General features: G+C 46.7%; 1 protein-coding gene across 1 annotated transcript in view; it reads left to right on the forward strand.

Moving 5' to 3' along the window:
- LMF1 (lipase maturation factor 1) overlaps positions 1 to 20,950 on the forward strand; it is a 1,132,479-nt gene that overhangs the window by 293,637 nt on the left and 817,892 nt on the right. The gene's annotated exons all lie outside the window — the stretch shown is intronic.

A 20,950-nucleotide genomic window follows, 5' to 3' on the forward strand; every position in this document is an offset into this window, starting at 1 on the left:
ACTCTATGGCCATTTTATCCCTAGAGGTTACGGGCTTCACTTGTGCCATATTCTTTCTGTGGTATTACGGTGGGACCTCTTTGGCACTTTATACCCCTCTAGGGAGGGCTGAAAGCGCTGGAATGGTTGGCGAGGACAGGAGAGATGATAGAGCATGGGAGAGAAGGAAAAAAGGAGAAAGACAGACACCGAGGAAAGCGTCTTGTGCATGGCATGATCTCCTAAATAGTGGTATCTCACCGGATGAAGTGGTAGTGGACGGACAGACGCCACTCTTAGGCATCTCAAGGGCAGAGAGAGGGGTGTAATGTGGCAGGAGAAGGGATGAGGTCCAGTTAGGGCTACGGTTTTCCCTTGAGTTGAAGGATACCCACTTTAGGTTTGGTGGATTGCCCTCAGGGTCTCTCTCCCTCTTGATGGGGGCAGCCCTTAGGACCTGCTCTGTTGTCTGCTGTACTTTGGAGTCCTTGGCATTTGTGAGTGCCCCTTGGACTCAGACTTGGGATCTTTCAGTTGATTTTTAGCTGCATGTTGGTTCCTCCTTATGGGCCAATGGAGGGAGCCTTGTCAGAGGATCTCTTCTGTGGTGTTCTTCCTGATGTACCCTAACGGTAGCCTTACATTGACCTAATTATTGTGTTTTGTGACTGGTGTGTTCTCTGAAAGCATCCAAAATGCAATTGTGTGTTTGGAAAATTCAAGGTTTCTCGCTGCTGAACGTGTTTACGTGCAGGAGTTTGCATGGGTTTTTATTCTGCTTCAGAGATCTTCATGGGGTTGTCAGTTGAGGGTTGCTTAAAAGGGCTGTGGTCCTTCAGATGAGAGGGCACCGTTCTCGACCTTCCATCCCTCTGGTGAACCTCCCACCCCTCTCTAACACGACACTCACTGGCTCACATATGCAGACCGTGCCAGTGTGGGCTTGCCCCGATGGGATTGGGGTTCCAAGCCCCTCTACCTGTGTCTTGCCACAAATTTCTAAAGGCACTAATTCAATTTGTAAGGCTTGGAAAAACTTTCTTCACCCCTTGCCAACCATGGTCCAATCTCCAGCCCTAACTCCCACTACTCGATAGGCTTGTGCTGGCCAAAATGTTTCCTGATTCTGATGTGGCCCACTGCAGATCTGGACCCTCCTTGCTGCTCTCATCAAACCTGGGTTCACATGAGCATTGGGCCCGCAGGCTGCGTCACCCATCTGGGTTCACATGAGCATTGGGCCCGTAGGCTGCGCCACCTATCTGGCATCACATGAGCATTGGGCCCGCAGACTGCGCCACCCATCTGGGTTCACATGAGCATTGGGCCCGTAGGCTGCGCCACCCATCTGGGTTCACATGAGCATTGGGCCCGCAGACTGCACCACCCATCTGGCATCACATGAGCATTGGGCCCGCAGACTGTGCCACCCATCTGGCTTCACATGAGCATTGGGCCCGCAGACTGCATCACCCATCTGGGATCACATGAGCATTGGGCCCGCAGACTGCGCCACCCATCTAGCTGCACATGATCATTGGGCTCGCAGACTGCGCCACCCATCTGGCTGCACATGAGCATGGGGTAGAGGTAGAAGAAAGAAACATACGCCGTCCTTCACTCATCCAGCACACGTCACCGAAACACACATACACACTCTCACATTCAAAGAGAAAGGCACAAGGATACACCGGTACACACAACCTTGCATACATTGATACACACACGCAACCACTCCGTGATATACACACAAGACAGACATAGTCTCACAGATACACCCACACTCATGGTGCAGCTGAAGGAGGATAGCGTCCTTCCTGCCGACCGGAAGTGGAAGTGAATGCATGGCAGAGGTGGGAGTTTATCTGCCATTTTTGCTTGAAATTTGGGAGTAAAAGCCCGAGCACCATTTAGGTGAAGTGAGTTGAAGGTGGAGGACCCAAGCTACGCGGAGGGAAGGGGGTACGGGGGCAAATTAATATTGTATTGTATTCTAATTGCATTTGTATAGCGCTTACTACCCCTGACGAGGCGTGAAAGCGTTTTTTTGGCAAGTAGCATGCTTCTCCGGAACCCATAAACGATTAGTGGTTAATTAGTATAGTGAAATATGAAAGTAATTTGAGTGGTGGATATGTTAGTCAGTTATTTGGATTGAGAAGGGTAGCGGAGGGTTTGAAGAGGGTAAAAGGTTTGCATTTATATAGCGCTTTTGAATGTTTATCGCATAGTAAATTATGGGTAATATTGGAAGAAATGGGTGTTGATTCCCCTTTTATTGCCTTTATAAGACAGCTGTACATGGGAGTGACAGCATTTGTCCGGTATAGGAGGAGTGGAGAAAGTACAAGGGCGTTCTACATCGGAAGGAGGGCAAGACAGGGTTGTGTACTGACCCCACTCCTGTTTTCCCTGTACACTAAAGGGCTAGAGGCAATTGTGGGTCTCTCCACGAAGGACATTCCATACGTATAACCATCCTCTTTATCCATATTGCTATATCCGGATGACGCAGTGTTACTGGCCAGAACCACGATGGCGTTGCAGAAACTCATGCAGGATTATTTGAGCTATATATGGCTAGCCTAGACCTGAGTATAAATGTTTTTAAATTTTTTGTTTTAACTGCCGGTGCTCGTCCTAAGAAATCTTTTAATTTTCATATAGGGGACCATAAGTTGGAGGTGGTTGATTCATTTGTCTATCTGGGCATTACATTTGATAGTAAGTTATCTTGGAAAAAGATGCTTTTAAGTAGAAAGGCTCTCCTGGAAAAATGGGATTAGGCTTTAGGCTGATCTTTCTACAAAACAGGGTTCCAAGCCTTTGCCAGAAATAATACGTATTTATTCACAAACAATGCTGGCAAGTGCGGTATATGGGGCAACGATCTGGGGTACGGTAGACCCACCTCTACCCCAGCTTGTTGAGAATGGCTTTTGTAAGAAATTGCTTTAGCTTCCCAGCACTTATGCAAACTATTGCACGCAGAACTGGGTCTTCCCTATCTCGAGGGACTGCCCCCCTACAGCTATGGCTCTCTATTGGGTCAAGTCAATGCTTACAACTCAATCAGGCGATCCTCAAGGATTGTTGAAAACTGGATTACACCGAAAGGATCCCGTGGTTAAGCTATGTTAAGGACACTATGTCTGACTTAGGTCTCCAATATTTATATGAGTTCCCACAGCTCTGCAACCCATTCCCAAAGGCAAAACTCAAAATGATCTTCATGGAAAAAGCTGCCAATGATAGGTGGGAAAGAAACCAACACAAATCAGCTATTATTGCATATAGCCTTCTTCCCACCTTATTACATTCATATCTTTTATTTGGGCAGAACCTGCAACATAGATATATTTTGATCAGATTTAGTATGAACTATATTCCGTTAATGCTCGGTTTCCAGCTAAAATGTATTTGGTGAATGATTTACCTTCATTTCCGTGTAATGGTAGAGCACCTTAAACAATGTTACATATTCTTTTTTGTACATTTTATGGTCCCCAAAGGAAAGCTTTCTTAGTTCCCATGTCACGGAAATACAATGTTACTCAATATGAGCCTGCACTGCACTTTATACAAAAACTCTCAGATTTCCTGTGTGTGTTACTCTCTTGCTTCCTATTTGTGGGCAGCGGCCTGTAGAAGACGCTTAACTTTATAATTGTATTTTTAATGGATTACTTTACCTGATATATATGAAGTTATGAATTTATGGACTTATTTATATGATGTAAGTTTTATATAGATTTTATTGAGGCAATGGGTTTAACTTGTTTTATATCTGTACTTTTTATGCGTTGAAATAATGCAAAATAAATATGTTGACTGACTGACAGACTTATTCTCACAGATGCACAGGGACATTTTAAGGATTTTGGGGGCCCAGGGCCAAATATAATTTGGGGCCCCATGCTCAGAACAACTGTGAATGCATTATCCTTTTTAAGCTCATTCCCGCCCTCAGCAGCTATGGTTTGATCATGGACAAACCTCTTCTCCACCCCCATAACCCTCCCCCCCCAAACCTTTAAGTGGACCTTAGTCCTTCTGGGGCTCCCATGCAATGCAGAGTCTTTGAATATTTATGAGATCTTGGAGACCTGTGAGCCCTTTTTAGGTCTCGCCTGACCCAGCGCATGCGCGTCTGGCGAGACATTTTGTGAGGGCTCCAAAAAGTGCTACCAGGCCAGCCTAGCGCTTTACCGCGATTACTTTCACTTTCGCAGCCGCTTTGATGTTTGATCGCGATCACTTTCGCGGCCGCACGGCCGCTTTGATGTTCTCCGTGAGGCTTTAATAGATTGCAGCAGTTAAAACAAGCATTGGCATAGCCAATAGGTCTCGCTTTTGGGACCTTTATAAGTGTTATAAGCAACTGTTGCATGGCTAAACACTTATAAGGTCCCAAAGGCGAGACCTATTGGCTATGCCAATGCTTGTTCAAATTGTGCAGGAGGGGGCATCATTTTTGTGTTATGCCGATTGCTAGGACTGTCCTGAAAGCTTAATGATGAGACCCGGGGCCAGAGCCCACTTTGCCCATTCCTTAAAATGTCTCTGCTGATACACCCACACTCATAGTGCAGCCGAGGGTGGACTGAGGGAGGATAGCGTCCTACCTGCCAACCGGAAGTGGAAGTGAAGACAGAGGTGGGAGTTCACCTGCCGCTTTTGCTTGAAATTTGGGAGTAAGAGCCCGGGCACCATTTGGGTGAAGTGGGTTGCAGGTGGAGGGCTCTAGCTACGTGGAGATGAGGTGGTACGGGGCCAAATGAATATCATACTCCTTAACCAATAATATCATTCTCCTCAAACCGACACTTCAAAACTAATTAGTCCACATAGAAAACAAGCACTGGCAGAGCCAACAGGTCTCACCTCTGTGAGAGCTATTGGCTTTGCCAACATCTTTTACCCAGGTTGTAGAGCAGCGTGGCTCCTGTGCAGCATGGCTAAAAGTTATTTAGAACAAAGCTCTTTTTTTTTACCTTCTCGTTATTAATTGCACTTAAATAAAAAAAATGCCATGCTGCACAGAGACAAAGTATGGATGCATGAGTGAGTGAAATTATGAATAGCTAAATGAAAGGGTGGATGGATGGGTGGACTAGCAGGGTGGATGGATGGACAAAGTGAAAGGGTGGATAGATGTGTGAGCAAAAGGATGGATGGATGGATGAGTAAAAGATGGATGCTGGGCTTCATGAACCCCCAACTTTAGCAGTTATAGAGGGGGTAAAGTTCTTGATGGGCCTCCTCTGTCTGCAGATTGGCAGACAAAGGTGAGTGTGTGAAAGGATGGATGGATGTGAGTAAAAAGGGGGATGTATGGATGAATTAATTAAAGGATGGATGTAAGGATGGATGAGTGAAAGAGTGGATGGATGAGTGAAAGGGAGGGTGGAAGGATGGATGAAATGGAGGGATGGATGAGTGGATGGATGGATGATGAGAGAAAGAATTGATGCATGAGTGAATGAAAGGATGGATGATGGATGGGATGAGTGAAAGAGAGGATGGATGGATGAGTAAAAGGATGGATGAATTCGGTCTTTCTCATCTATATAAATTCAATGCACATAAATTGAGTTAGTTATAGAAAATCTATACTTACTCACCTGACAATATTTTTGCCTTTGAAATAAATGTGGCTATGAAATTAAGATAGTTTAAGGTACTCGATATTCTGGACCAACACAGGGAAAGTGTAGTACTCCCCATTCCCAAAAATATATATAAAACATAAAATAAAGGGCAGATTTGCGAAATGGCTGCTACTTCCTTAGCGTGTAGGTTTTGTTTTTTGTTATTTTACATTTGTTTTCCTTTTATTGTAAGCAGGTTGACACTCCGAGATGGAGGCCTCTTGATGGGGTACCTCATTCCATAGCTGAAGCTTCCAGTTAGCCTGGGCTCCCAGTTGGGGGCGTCTTCCTGTCCAGTGGTGTCTTGCTGTCCTCCGCCTCACTGACCCTCCTCTGATTGAGATCACAGCAGAGGGCCCTGGTGAGATCCAGCTGCCACTCCTCAGCCCCCTGAGACTTTGTGTCTGTGTCCCACTGGTTGCTGATGACTCTGCCGGCCATTAAACACTCATTCCTCAGTAATTCACTCTTTGTGAGGGGGAGAGTTATCGGTCTGTGCCACGAGCGGTGTCTCTGCTCTGGTGACTGAGTCACTAGCCAGACCAAGACAAGGTCCAGTGCTGGCAGAAGCTGGCAGCCGCCCCCACTCCCCCCCACCCCCCTTCAGTGGCCTTCTCCAGTTAGGAATTAAAAGGAGTTGAAAGGGCTTCATCAGATAGGAAAATGTGGCCTGTGACACATTCAGGTAATCACACAGGGGCAGGCTGGGGGTAGGTGCGCTTCTACTGAATCTGAGGTGAATGTCTATTACATTCGAATGTTGTGAGCTAATTCATACATTGATCTAAGTATTCATTCAGCCATTAATCCATTGATTCGTCCTTTAATTCGGTTACGTTTACTTAAACTTAATTCGTTCATTATCGTTTATAAAAAATACTGATCGCCTTCGCCCAGCACACGGTCGTCGTGTACTCATCATTTTTTTAAAGAATTGGAATCAGGGTACTTCAAGCCACTGTGTGAGAATACCTTAGTGCAGGCATTTGTAGAATAACAAAGCACCTAGCAAGGAATTGCCCCTGTATCAAGATGGTGGTTGGGGGATACACCGCAAGGGTGCTCGGCCTGCTTCCACGGTGAACAGCTCGGGCTCTGTGCCTTTCACTGTCTTGCTTAAGATTACATGCCAGTTGTCCTCAGGTGCAGTGGTATTTTTAGGCGAGTCGCCCTCTCCTCAGTTTGAATCAAGCTGAAATCCTCTATATTGAAATCGTATTTATATAGCGCTTACTACACCGGCGAAGCTTTGAAGCGCTTTATAGCGAGTAGCATGCTACCCTGGAACCTCCTTAGAAACCATCGAACAAGTAGCCAAGTGTTGGGCTTGGTTCGCTCTGCAAGCCCCACCCTCCCCCCAAACTTTTTTACTCCACTCCTTCTATTTTTCTGAACTCGTTTTCTGTGACTTTTAGGACTCTATGCGCTCTATCAATGCTAACGCGCTTGTGCTCTCTCCTTTAAACATGATACAATTGGCTTACACCTAATTGAGACATTTAATTTACTTATAAGTTCCTAGTAAAATATTACTACATGTACCCACGTAAACGAAATGCTACTGGTGGGCCAGCAGCTCTCCTTACACCACCCACTAAGGTAGCCCTTTATAAACATGTCTCAGGCCTGCCATTGCAGCCTGTGTGTGCAGTTTTAAACTGCCATTTAGACCTAGCAAAGTAAACCTTTTGCCAGGTCTAAACGTTCCTTTTTAATACACATATGTCACTCTTAAGCTAGGCCCCACACAGTCGATGGGGCAGGGTGCATTGTATTTAAAAAATGGGACATGTACTTTTAACTTTTATATGTCCTAATCGGAAGGCCTGCCTCTCCCATATGATACCATTGGTTACCTTTTAACATTTAAAAAGTGATAACTTTTGTTTGGGAGCATGTAGGAATTTTATGTTTGGTGTCTGAGGAATTGTAATTTAAAACCCTCTTTAATGGTAAAGTTGGATTGTAAATTGCAATTCTGAAAATTAAAGTTGCCATTTTCTTGTCCTAGCCATTCGGTGCCTGCAGCCTGTTTCCTGGGTCACATGACTAGGTGTAGTTAGCGGTTAGCCTTTGTGTATTCCTCCGAGACAGCCACATAAAAGAGGGTCTGGGTGTTGACAGGATGGGCATGCTGACTTGATTAGAGGGATGGAGCTGTCACCTGTCACACTTGCATTTCAAAGGCACTGCCTCAGCTCACATACAAAAGACTGCATACTAGTCTATGGGGCCTACAAACAGACTGGGACTAAGGCACAGACGCAGGAAATTCCAGACACTTCTTTAGGTGAAAACTCCAGAAGTTTCCTCCGCTTCAAAGGGGACACCAGGTATAAATATAGGACCCACTCTTTAGTACACTCCTGGACCTGTAGGAGGAGGGAAATGACTCCATGGGAGAGAGGAGGGCCAACAGGGATGGAGACCCCTGCTGGGTTCAGTGCAGGAAACAGTGTATCCTACCATACTGTGTCTCTTAGAAGAAAAAAAGAAATTCTGAGCTCTTGGGAATCGCAAACAGGTCCGCTCGCGCCAAGATCTTGACAACTACGGTGACTGCTAGCGCGAAGCTCTGATGACCCTGTCTCTTCGCGCTACAGCGATTGCTTGCGACGACCGACAACGCGATATCTGCATATTGCTCTACAACACCAACAGGACGCAGGGACTGCCAACGTGAAGCTCCAGCAACCACTGTCTGCTACGCCCAAGAAGATCTTCACACTACAGCGATGACCATCTGCAACGCCTGGCCTGCTCTTCACGCTACAGCGATGGCCATCTGCAGTGCTCTCCCTGCTCCTCACGGCCTCCTCCGCCATAAACTGAACTATTCATGGTGGACTTTAGAAGGTAACTTTTACAGCTGGTCTGACCTGGTCCCTGTAACCCCATCGTGGTTGGATTGTACGTGTGACTTTCACCTGACTTCGCATGACCAGATGACCGTGAGCATCACTTTCTGCTTTTAGGCAATATACTTACCTTAAATCTTTGAGAGTACATATCTCCTGTTCTACTGATTGTTTTAGTTTTTGTTTTGGTGTCAAATAATGTATTACATTTTATTCTATTTTTAAAAATTGGTGTGGGATTTTTCTTGTGTTCTGTTTTCACATTATTACTGTTTGTGTGCTGCATAAATACTGTGCACATTGCCTCTAACATAAGCCTGACGGCTTTTGTATGAAGCTACCGAAGGGTTAACCACAGGTGAATTTAGTGACTTTCTATGGTTCACCATGACAGGGATTGTGGCTGCTTCTTGAAAAGGGTTTGCACCGCCCTCAATCAGCAGCCCTATTTCTTACACCAAGGGTAGAAGATACCAGTCACGGCCATCTGTTAAATGGTAGCGGCAGTTGCAGTCGATAACCTTTCAAGTATTGCCCGGCGGTAATCGCCTCTTATACCATTCGATGCTAAACCAATAAAGAGGCAGGCGCCGGAGACTAGAAGGCAGGAAACAAAGTTTTATTCCGTCGGAGTGGAACACATCAGATCAGACAGCGAAGTATCGTCACGAGGTGCTCTAACTGCATCTCTGAGGTCTGGCCTCTTATACACAGGTTTATGACTTTATTGCAGGTTTATCATACATGGCACATTCTTGAGATTGTCTTGATACATGAAAGAACATCCTCGGAATCCCCACTTCGAGCTCGTTCCCACACATATCTACAGTGGAAGTCCCCACCCCACCCACAGTAGGAGATGGCTATCACACATCTGGACATTCCGCCAATTCCCGGGGGTGTGTGTGACCGGTCGGGTCTCAGGGGGTGGGGGGCCTTGATCTACTGTAATCCCTTTGATGTGGGGTGTTTCCCTTACAGTAGGGGCAATAAACTGCATCCGCAGGGCTAGGTGATGGCCTGGGATCGGTTCGGACAATGGGGCGCAGAGGAAGGGGGTTATCAAAGAGATGCATGACCATGTATGGGATGTCGGTCAGGCGTGGGATGTGGTTCCATGGCAGGGTCGCGCAGAAGGAGAGGGTTTATGGCCCGTGTATGAGAGAGCGGGGGTGGTCGGCGCTCGGGGGGGGGGTGCTTGCAGCGCCAGGGGGACGCGCTGGCGATCGGCAATGAGCAGGGAGAGACCAAAAGTGCCTAAAATGGCTGCCGTGCGCTTTCCTGTGTGTCGCGCTGGGGAGAGGCAAGATGGCGCAGATAATGTTCAGTTGTAAACTAAATTTCCACAGTCCTCCCTTTTAACATATCTCGCCAGCTTGCCTGGCCGACATTCACCTTCGTTAACCCTTTAGCTATAATACCGTAAATGTTTTTCATGCATTCCTTAAAAGTACAGAGTCTTTAGGACAGGCAGGAGCAATCTGACACAATTGTACATAGTTACATATAGTTGATAAAATAGGCGAGGAGGTAGTGCATACAAAATTACATCAGCTGTGCCGCATGTCAGGCCCAGGTATAGGAGGAGGGGAGCTTGTTTGAGCACAAAACATGATACCGTAAAGCAAAAATGTTTCTGGCAAAACAAGGGATATTTCGTACATTACTTAAGGCCCAGACTTCGTGTGGATCAAAAATAGTCAGCATAGTCGTGTGCACGGCTGGTGTTATGCAAATGTCATTATACAAAGTTAGAGGTTCTTAACTTATCAGTGTACAGTTGGAAGTGACTGACGCAATATCATGAAAACTCGATTGGAAGATAGTCAATATAAAAAGGTGGTTGGGCGAGGAATTCAACTTAACATGAGTTACAGTCATGGAAGGGAGTTCTTCTTTCCAGTGTCCTATTATAACGAGCCATCACTGGTAAGCTCTTATTGTTGTTCTTCTTTTGTTGGCACTGTTGAGCACCGGCGGTGGAGCTAAGGTCCAGCTCAAATCCAGGTTTTCACGTAGCAGGGTGTGACCATTCGTTGTTCTCCGATCACAGTCCTGTTCCCTAACACATTTTATCATAGGTACTTTGAGACGGGGTACCCGCTTTTTGTTCTTCTGTAGTTAAGTCAAATTCAAAATCCATATAAAAGAGAGAGAGAGAGAGAAGGGGTGTGGCGTGCTTTGGGATGCCGAGGGAAGAGGGGGTGGAGTGGGATCGGATCAAAAAGCGGACCAAGGAGAGCAGAATCTTCCAGCACTGGGCCCATCAATCGGGCCCGACGGGTTGGGACTTCAGGCACGCTGGTCAGCGAGCAGGGGGCCTCGAGATAGCCCTTCATTCTATCGCTTATCATCCTGATAATGGTGCCTCGTCTCACGCCCTTTTTGCTTCGTTGCTTCCCCCTTGGTCGATGCCATAGATGTTCCATGGTCCGCAGCCAGGCTGTGCGTCACGTCCGACCCCTCTCTTCCGATGGCCGCAGGTTATCTTTGAATGAGTACAAGAAACAAAATCTTAGAGAGTTGGCAGGGAAGACATTTACACACTTCATCCCCTCTCCCAACCACCGAGTAGTTAGGGAAATGCTTTTGTCGGTCGCTGCATGATTGATGTCTATTAACTCTTATGTCGGTGTGTGTTACTAATCTATTAATCATTGCTGTGGTGCAGGTTTCTGTGGGTGTTCCTGTTCATCGTCTGGCCTGCTAGGTGTCGATTCCTGTGCCCTATAATCGTTGCAGGAAGCCTGACATCTGTCAACTTTCTGGTCTATAAAAAAATTCGAACCGGCTTCTCCGGTAGAGACTCGTTCATCTTAACACAAGTTCTGTTAATACACATTTTCCTCCGAGGACTGCTAAGTTTATGAAAAGAAAAAAAAAATGCGAGGTGCTACTGTCATGGGTTCACAGGTATCTATTTCGGGGAGGGACATAAGCTAAACATTTTTCTTGCTGGAGACAATAGGTAACCCTTATCAGCTTAGGCGATGTACCTTTAGAGAATAAGGTCATCAGCTGTTTTGTTCGAAATACTCTGAGACGGCTAGTACAGGGCTGGGGTTATTTTGGGAGAACGGGGTGCTTAGACATTCTAGTTCGGGGTAATTGGGCGGGGGCAATTCTGGGCGGTGGAGATGGTGTTGTTAAAGCTCTAAAAACGAAAACCACTGACATATAGTCCCCGTGATGAGGGCCAAATTGGGAGACATCAGTCGTCTTACCTGTCCTTTCTTTCTCAGCCAATTAAGTTCAACATTTGCAGAAAGGAGAGGTAGTAACGTGGTAAAGTACGGTCGTTTTTTGTTTCTGTCAATTTGTTCGAACACCGCCGCGTTCGAGGCCAATTATACACATACTGAGGAGGTATGTGTCGTTAATTTGTTCAAAAATAACAAAGAGGGCAAGAAAGCCTTCAGCGAGGGAGGGAGAGAGAGTAAGAGAGAGAGAGAGAGAGAGAGAGAGAGAGAGAGAGACGTGCGCATCAAGTAGGCTATTTGGCATACGTACGACACAAAACGAGAGAGGGAGAGTAACATGTGTACGATAATAGGCTACTTGGTGCACACACAACATTGGAGTAGCATGGGTCAGTTCTATGTAAGAAAACACAAGCGGGGGAAAGACATAAATTTGGTGATCACGTACACACAAATACCGGATAGGGCGTGACAGTACATACATCAAGCGCAGAAACTTAAGACGGAGATACAGGGCTACGTTGAGTATGGGGACCTTTCCTTTCTTGTCCTCTTTCCTATGCATGCTGCGTATTTTCAGTATTTTTGTAGTTTATCTTGAGGGGGGGGTGTCGGACCTTTTACTCCCCTCCCTTTGATTGATAGACAAGCACTTCAATCATACGATGACGCTCTCTTCAAGCGACCCAAGCATGAAATGCATACACATTCATGCCGCATAATCGTAGCACACACGCACAATCATATCATACAGTTTTTCATGTTCCCAATGGTGGTCTGCACTTTGCGCATTATCCCACAACGTTTGTCTATGTTTTTCCCTATATTGAACATGGTGCACTCCTTTCTTCAGTCGGAACTTCGTCGTGACCTATAGAGAGGGAAAAGAGGGGAGGGGATGTGCAGTATTCAAAGTACATTAGCGCGCGTAGACACGAAAAAGTTCTACATACCACGTACCAGGCTAGCCGCAGGAGTGGGTAATACCACAGACCTATTATTCTTTTCTTCCGAAACAAAGATGCTCTATTTCATTCATCTCCTAAATTCGGGTTCCCTGGTCGTACATGTATTTCTCAATCGGTCGTATATTATGGTGCAAGATACCATACCTTGCATTCGGCATATACCTTAAGCTATAGTCGATCATTTTCTGACAACTCTTGGAAAAAGACAGGTGTGACAGGTACAAATTCCGTTAATCAAAAAGATTCAGGTAAATGGGGGTCTGCATTATCTGTTTTCTATTGCTTGGGAGTAACAATCATTTATTCAAAAAAAACCTTTACCAACCTAGATGATTTGTCATGACACTGATTCCGTAATTCCTTTAAGAAGCCCTTTATTTAAAACAATGTCAGTATACAAATACGGGCCTACAACCGTTCAGGCCGGCCACGGTGTGAGATGCGTCTCGGCGCCATTTTTGGGCGAGGTCGGGTGGGTTCAGTGCACAATTATAAGTCTTTCCACTAACTAGCTGCCGGACCAGAATCCCCTTCGGTAGTTCGAGAGTTTTTCGTCAGCGTCAGCTTGCGTCAGCATGGCGTCACCGCGGTCTTGTAGCGATGCCGTAGTTCGTCCTTGGGGCGGGACAGCAGGCGGGTTCTTCCGCCGTCACCCTGAATCAGTCTTTCTTTTACGACACCAAACGGAGGCAAGATGGCTGCCGCCCGGGGCAAGGACAAGTTAACGTGGAATAATCAAGAAAAATAGCGGCGATTGTCCCCACTGGAGTCCCACGGGAGTCGAATGTCAATGACTCCCGCAGAACCTGCAAAGCTGAGAGGGTGTTTTTCAAGGGGTGGGGCCCACGCCCGAGCAGACAAGCCTCCGAGTCCAGGGCCGTCTCACGGTGGGCTAGGCCTGGATCCGAAGAACCGACCGCCGGAGTCCAAAGGCAGCAGCAGCAGCAGCTCTTCGTTACAGCCACCGGGGTGTGTCCCTCGATCCCTCGGCCGCGGGGGCCCATTTCTCGGGTGAAACGCTAATGGCAATCTTAGTGGATCTGCGCCTGAGTGGCTACCCGGCAGGCAAGACTTGAATGGCTGTCCCGTTGCAGCCGGTCGGTGAGTGCAGGGGCGCCCACTCATCTGGGCGGCGAGTGAAATGGCTGGGTGCAACTCAGCTGGCCGGTGAAAGAAACGGCGGGGTGCAACTCAGCTGGCCGGCGAGTAAAATGGCAGGGTGCAACTCAGCTGGCCGGCGAGTAAAATGGCAGGGTGCAACTCAGCTGGCCGGTGAAAGAGACGGCTGGGGTGCCCTCATCTGCTGGCGAGCCTCCACCTGGGGAGGCGGGGGAGGCCCGTCCGCGTCGCTTCCCCCCGCCAGGGCACCCTTCGTTGTTGAAGGAAGAAGAAGAGAATGGGAAGATCCGCACAACGTGGCAGACCCCACCTCGGCGTTGCCAGGGTTTTGGCGCCGCGTGTAGTTTCCGGCCTATTCGCACAGTTGTCCGCCACTGATGTCGATGGATTTTTTGCATGGCTTTTATAGCCCAAAGCCGACTAAAAGGACCGCCCAAAACAGGCCAATGTTGCAACTTCGAGGAAGGAGAGGCGAGGACGGTGTCACGCGGACGTAAATGCTTTGGGATGGAGGTTGCAGCAGACTGTCATGTAAATAGTTGTTTAAAACGTGTTTTAACTTGTTCGCCCTGTCGGAATGTTGTTATACCTATAAGTTATTAAAATGTTTTAATCATACTACTTTGTTGGAGTGTTGTACATATTTGCAATCTAGTTACTGTGTAATCGGAAAATGGCATAGTCCAATTGTGCGTGATCCTAGTTCAGTTCGGTGACGTCGATGGTGGGTATCAGCAGGCTTCCAGTTGTGTGGGATTTTTGTCGTGTTTACTGGGCGGGGTGGGTGGTAGGGCAGACATGTTTAGGCAGCGAGAGCGACGGAGCCGAGCTACCTCGTGGCCGTCTTGACCGTGAGCTTGGCTCCTTCCCCTAGTTTCATATATCCCACAAAGGGCTATTTCCTAGCGTCTTTTTAGTTTTGTAGGGTCAAAAAAAGATCCCACCAGTGGCCACTGACTCTCGGGGTCCCCCTTTGTATATTTATGCCATAGCTTGCTATAAGCTACGGCGACTAGTCCATATTTAGTGAACATGTCCTTATTAGGGGTGCCTTCCAGTGGAGCCGGATGGTCCACCTCTAATAAGCGGTCCGGGCAGAACCAACTACCAATCAGTGGGGAGAAGATAGGCATGACGGGTTACAACGGGGACAAAAGTCAGCACTACCTATCTTTTCACTGCTTGCAAAGACTAGACAGAATATCTCTATTCCTCGTTATTTGTAAGCAGAGAATACCTCCAAAGAACCAATATCGAACAACTAGTGTTCGGACAATCAATCAATCAATGGGGAGATAAAGATAGGCACGACGGGTTACAATGGGGACAAAGGTCTGCGTTACCTACCCTTCACTATTTGCAAAGACTAGACAGAATATTTCTATTCTACGTTATTTGCAAACAGAGAATATCTCAAAGAGCACTATCCTTCAAAACAATCAATGTTCGGACAATCAATCAGTGGGGAGATAAAGATAGGCACGACGGGTTACAACGGGGACAAAAGTCTGCGTTACCTACCCTTCACTATCTGCAAAGGGAGAGAGAGAGAGTATTTCTACTCCTCCCCGTTTGTAGACAGCGAATATCTCAAAGAGAACAATCAATAAGCAATACTAGTATTTTTCAATCAATCAATCAATCGTTTCGCAATTTGTCGTGTTTCACGACTTTACCCGGACCGCGTGGACAGTTTCTCGTCTTCCGCCTCCAGCGCCCGATCGTCCTCTACTCTCCGTATTTGCCGCGGCACTCCTGATGGTTCCCAGTCAGGACCGTAGATCACTCGAGAGAGGTCTGCTCGGAACCAGTGAAGTTCGGATGATCGGCTGCCAGACGAGGGTCTATCGGGCAGGAGCTCTCCCGATCGTTGCAGTTGTTCACTCTGCCGTCGGGACCTCTCCCACTGGATCCACGTGTCGCTGATGGGCCCCACGCTTGGGACGCCAATTGTTAAATGGTAGCGGCAGTTGCAGTCGATAACCTTTCAAGTATTGCCCGGCGGTAATCGCCTCTTATACCATTCGATGCTAAACCAATAAAGAGGCAGGCGCCGGAGACTGGAAGGCAGGAAACAAAGTTTTATTCCGTCGGAGTGGAACACATCAGATCAGACAGCGAAGTATCGTCACGAGGTGCTCTAACTGCATCTCTGAGGTCTGGCCTCTTATACACAGGTTTATGACTTTATTGCAGGTTTATCATACATGGCACATTCTTGAGATTGTCTTGATACATGAAAGAACATCCTCGGAATCCCCACTTCGAGCTCGTTCCCACACATATCTACAGTGGAAGTCCCCACCCCACCCACAGTAGGAGATGGCTATCACACAGCTGGACATTCCGCCAATTCCCGGGGGTGTGTGTGACCGGTCGGGTCTCAGGGGGTGGGGGGCCTTGATCTACTGTAATCCCTTTGATGTGGGGTGTTTCCCTTACAGTAGGGGCAATAAACTGCATCCGCAGGGCTAGGTGATGGCCTGGGATCGGTTCGGACAATGGGGCGCAGAGGAAGGGGGTTATCAAAGAGATTCATGACCATGTATGGGATGTCGGTCAGGCGTGGGATGTGGTTCCATGGCAGGGTCGCGCAGAAGGAGAGGGTTTATGGCCCGTGTATGAGAGAGCGGGGGTGGTCGGCGCGCGGGGGGGGGTGCTTGCAGCGCCAGGGGGACGCGCTGGCGATCGGCAATGAGCAGGGAGAGACCAAAAGTGCCTAAAATGGCTGCTGTGCGCTTTCCTGTGTGTCGCGCTGGGGAGAAGCAAGATGGCGCAGATAATGTTCAGTTGTAAACTAAATTTCCACACAACGTGCCCTAGAAATCCAAGTAGGAGGGGCATAAACCATTGTAGCAACCCATTTATGGCTTCAAGTATCTGACTTTAAAATAGATACCTATCGGATCCTATATTGATGTTCTTAACTTTACAGGCAAAAACAAGGATTGATTTCTCAGCAATGACTCTAAAAACCCGTAAAGTAATCCATGTTAGCAATGAAATCCCTGTTTACATTTCACGTGGTTTACTTCATCTCCCATTCCCTAAGAGTGTATGCTTTTTCCAGATGTTGTGTTTATGTTTGTGTTTTTTTCATGGAACTTTTGACTTGTATAGCTCATGCTATTAACTGAGTCGTGTTTAATTTTGGGTGAAGGTCAGTGCAAGTTTCTGTTCAGTGCCTATCAATGGGCCATAAAGGTGTGCCCACTACATGCTCATCCAATCCTTGGCCTCTCTGAAAGCGCACCGTTACATATTCACTGATTGTAACTGGGAATATATGAGAAAGTGTGAGAAAGTGTTTGAAAGAGTTACTCAGCTGTCGGAAAAGTCAATGGCGTGCTAACAAGGGAATAGTTGTGCATATGACGGGGTGATTAAATGGAAGAGATAAAAGTAGGTACATGCAGAAGAAGAGAGTAAAAAGACAGTGCTGCATAGCAAAGCGATGATGTGTGAGATATGATGAGGGAAGGGAAGATTCCAAAATGATGTTTAGACCAAAAAGGCAGAAGTCTTTAACAGAATTACAGACTGCAGAGGGAACGTGATGTTATGTGGGGAACGGTAATAAGTGAGACACTCCAAAGGACACTACCCCTACGACGGTACTTAATAATGTTTAATTCACAGCCTCATATTTTCAGATTTGAAACATTTTCACACAAAATCATCTTTCTTGCTCATTTATTTCATACTGTTAACAAGCATTGGCAAAGCCAAAGAGTCTGGCTTGTTTTAAGCATATGTTCTTTGTTGCGTTATATGTCCTGACACAATTACTGAGAAGTCAGAGGGGCAAGCAAATACTGGTCAGATGGCACTCTGTCTGAAGAAGAGGATCGTAATTTACATGTATTAAACCGCAACCTTAATTGCATAGACCATGCCTCATGTGAAGGATTTCTAGTTTGCTTCTTTGGTTGCGCCTCTTTTAGAGATTCCCAACATTTTGCATGCCAGTTAAAGCAGTGAGACATTAATTCCTTAATAGGAGGATTCTATTTTTAGCAAACTTTTAATCCCTGAAGCCTGTCATTTAAACCAGAGTGCTTCCAGATTGTAAGGTCTGCTACATTTGAGAGCTTGCTTCAGGTCCTGGACATCTGCTCAAGAAACACACTTAACAGCATTCTAGTGGTAAACAATCTGATGCATCTATTCACCACAATGAAAATAGAAAAAACACTTCTTGTGAAAAAAACTAAATTTGTATAACCTGTATATTGTATTTATTGGTATGGTTCTAGAATATTGAGTCTTTATGTCGCCTTGCCAAAATATCCAGCAAAATATCAGCAACTAAAATGGTGACAAAGCAAGTATATATAGGTAAGATAGGTTTACTATAAGTAGCTGCACATATGTATATCTTGACAATATGTACATCTTTGAGGTTCATAGACGTTTAGTTCAGCATTGTACATTTATACTTACCTATATATACTTGTCTTTCTTATATTTTTTGGCAATGCAGTATTCTGACTTATAACCCTAAACAAAATAATGTTTACTGGAAACAGACCTATATTTAGCTTCCCTAATGCATTATGTGACTGAATACCCTCAAAAGAAAGTCTTTGTTGCCATCAAGCACCCGCTCCATGGAATGGTCCTATCTCAACTGAACCCTCGCATGGCTGAGACCCATTGTTCCCGCACCATGGGCCGCGAGCAGTGTACCTGCAGAGGCTGAACAACCACGGAAGCAAGTCGCCCCTTTCATAACCTCCTCTCCCTCAAACTACCCGCGATCTAAGGTTCACTCAACTTTCAAGCACAGTGATGTTTGTTATCTGTCTCTTATGCAATGCATGTATGCTTGGCCCGGGGGAACAGTGAATGAGTACCAGCATACAGCCAAAATTCAACCCATACTTTTTATGCAGTGGAACCTGAAAACAGCAGGCACTACACAATTACCCCCCAAAACTCCAGGAACAAAAGGAATGGTTGGATGGCAAAAGTGAGAGACCCAGTTGTTCAGATGGCTTTTGGTTGGAGGGGTAAGCTGATTTTGGTGGGCTGTGATAGATACACAGGTGCTGCTGCAGACAAAAGAGGATGACCACGCCTCTGCCTTGGTCTTTCATATCCCCAGTTCACAATCTCCCATTCCACAATGCCGTGCATCAGGGCCACTGTATCTATTAAGCAGAAGATGCCTACCAACCACTGATACCCTCTGCTGTAAGGGTAACCCTGCTCCCTTGTTCCCTGCTGCACTCTCATTGGACGGTCTTCCCTGATGTCACCACTGATTTTACTTGTCCTCAGTATAAGATGCCAGAGTTAATCTGCTCTTTTTTGGTGGATACTTCTAACCACAGATTCCTCACCTTTAGAATGTTGCCCAGGTGTCAGACTGGATCCGGAGGTTTTTATAGCAGTGCTCCTGTGCATTGCTAAATGGTGTTTTGCGGCTCCGCATTGACCTCGTTCAGCCCCCGATATGATGGAGCGGAGCTGCATGTAAGCTCCACCCCCGCACAATGATTTCAGTTCCTTTCCGCACACCTGTTCCCACTCTTAAGGCCGCTCCCACTTCAGGTCCTCATCACAGTCAAAGTTGTCTGTGAGTCCAAGTCCAAGAAGCAGTGCAAAAATTCAATTCAAAGCGGGTCTCAACCCACCTTGCTGCTCTCTGTCCAAAGAGAAGTTGGAAGAATGCCAAGGTGTAAACCAATCTCGCTGTTCATAGTGGAGCCGATTCCTCGACTAATCCTTGGGCACCCCAAATTTACTGGCCGACACACATGTTGAGTGAGGCCTAAAGGAGGCTATCTTGAATATTTTCAGTACTTTACTGGCTCCCTCTGGTTCTCCTCAAGGCCCTAAAAATCAGCAGAGACCTCCAGTCGGATTACTGTGGGTGATCAGCGCTGCCTGTTCCTCCCAAACCTGCCTAGGGTTCTGCACCAACTTTGGTGCCGAGTTTCAGTCCAGTCCCTACTCTGCCTGCACCAATCCAGATGTTGCCAGCGCTAGAGGTCACCCCCCTTCCAACTTAGGTGTCTGACCTCAAGCCAGTTCCACTTCCACCAAGACCCAGACTTTTTCACACAGTACTCTGCTCCTGAGAGTTTGGTGGTCGAAGCGTTCATTAGCAAAGTGAACCCTAATACCTTTCCCAGGATCCCTCCAGACAGGGAGTCGAAAAAGATTGAGGCATTTAGAAATCTGATGCTTTCCTCCAGAGCTAGGCGTTGAGATCTGTCAATGCTTTCTGCTTATTAGGCTACTGTACGCATGACCTTGGTGGCATGGCTAGCATGATATTGCCAGCGGGCCCGGAAGAGTTTAGAGCCTCTTTGGCTCACGCCATTCAGGACAATTGGTATCTACCAAAGTATGACATTAAGGCTGGCCTTGATATAACTGACTGCTTGAGGCCTGCAAGGGGGCCACTATGGACTTTGCAAAAAGACTAGGGTCAAAACCCCTGCTCGCACTCTTGAAAGTTTATAACGCAAAATGTATTCCCATGGCCACGTACGGATGCGATATCTGGGGTTACAAAGATGTAAAGGATATACAAGTGGAAGAGAATAATTTTTTGCGTAAACTCCTTGGAGTCCCTGTAGCTACTCCTGTTTACCGCCTGCATGAAGAATTGGGGATGGGGTACATTGCAGACCAGATTGCAGTTTCCCCTCTGCTACGATGGCTTAGAATCTGGACTCAGCCCCCCCCCCCCAAATCTAAATCAACGTATAATTTTGGATTGTATGGCGCTAGAGAGAGCCCAGCACATCCCTTGGCTCAAATTTATAAAGGTAGAAACAAGATGTCTAGGTTGCCCAGAATTATTTTTGACCCCGAAGCCTTTGGGCATGACTGCGATTATAGATGTTAAACAGAAGTTTGTGGATAGGCGGAAATGCCTTAGGGAGGAGGTTGAGTTAGGTAAGTCCTCGGTGAGAAGGTATGTTACACTGCGCCTACGCCCGCCGCTACAACCATATTTATCTTATGTTAACAAACCATACCACCGTTTTGTTTTAACCAGATTTCGCTTAAATATGGTTCCCTGGCTGCTGGCATTCCCGAGAGGTTACTCAAAATCTGAATCACTAAAACCCTGCCCTTGTGATAACTTCTCGGAACAGGATACCTTGCACCTAATGTTTTTTTGCACCTACTATGAGTCCTTGCGTAGGCAGCATATC

Source organism: Triturus cristatus, chromosome 10, assembly GCF_964204655.1.
Source record: "Triturus cristatus chromosome 10, aTriCri1.1, whole genome shotgun sequence".
Classification (NCBI taxonomy): Eukaryota; Metazoa; Chordata; class Amphibia; order Caudata; family Salamandridae; genus Triturus; species Triturus cristatus.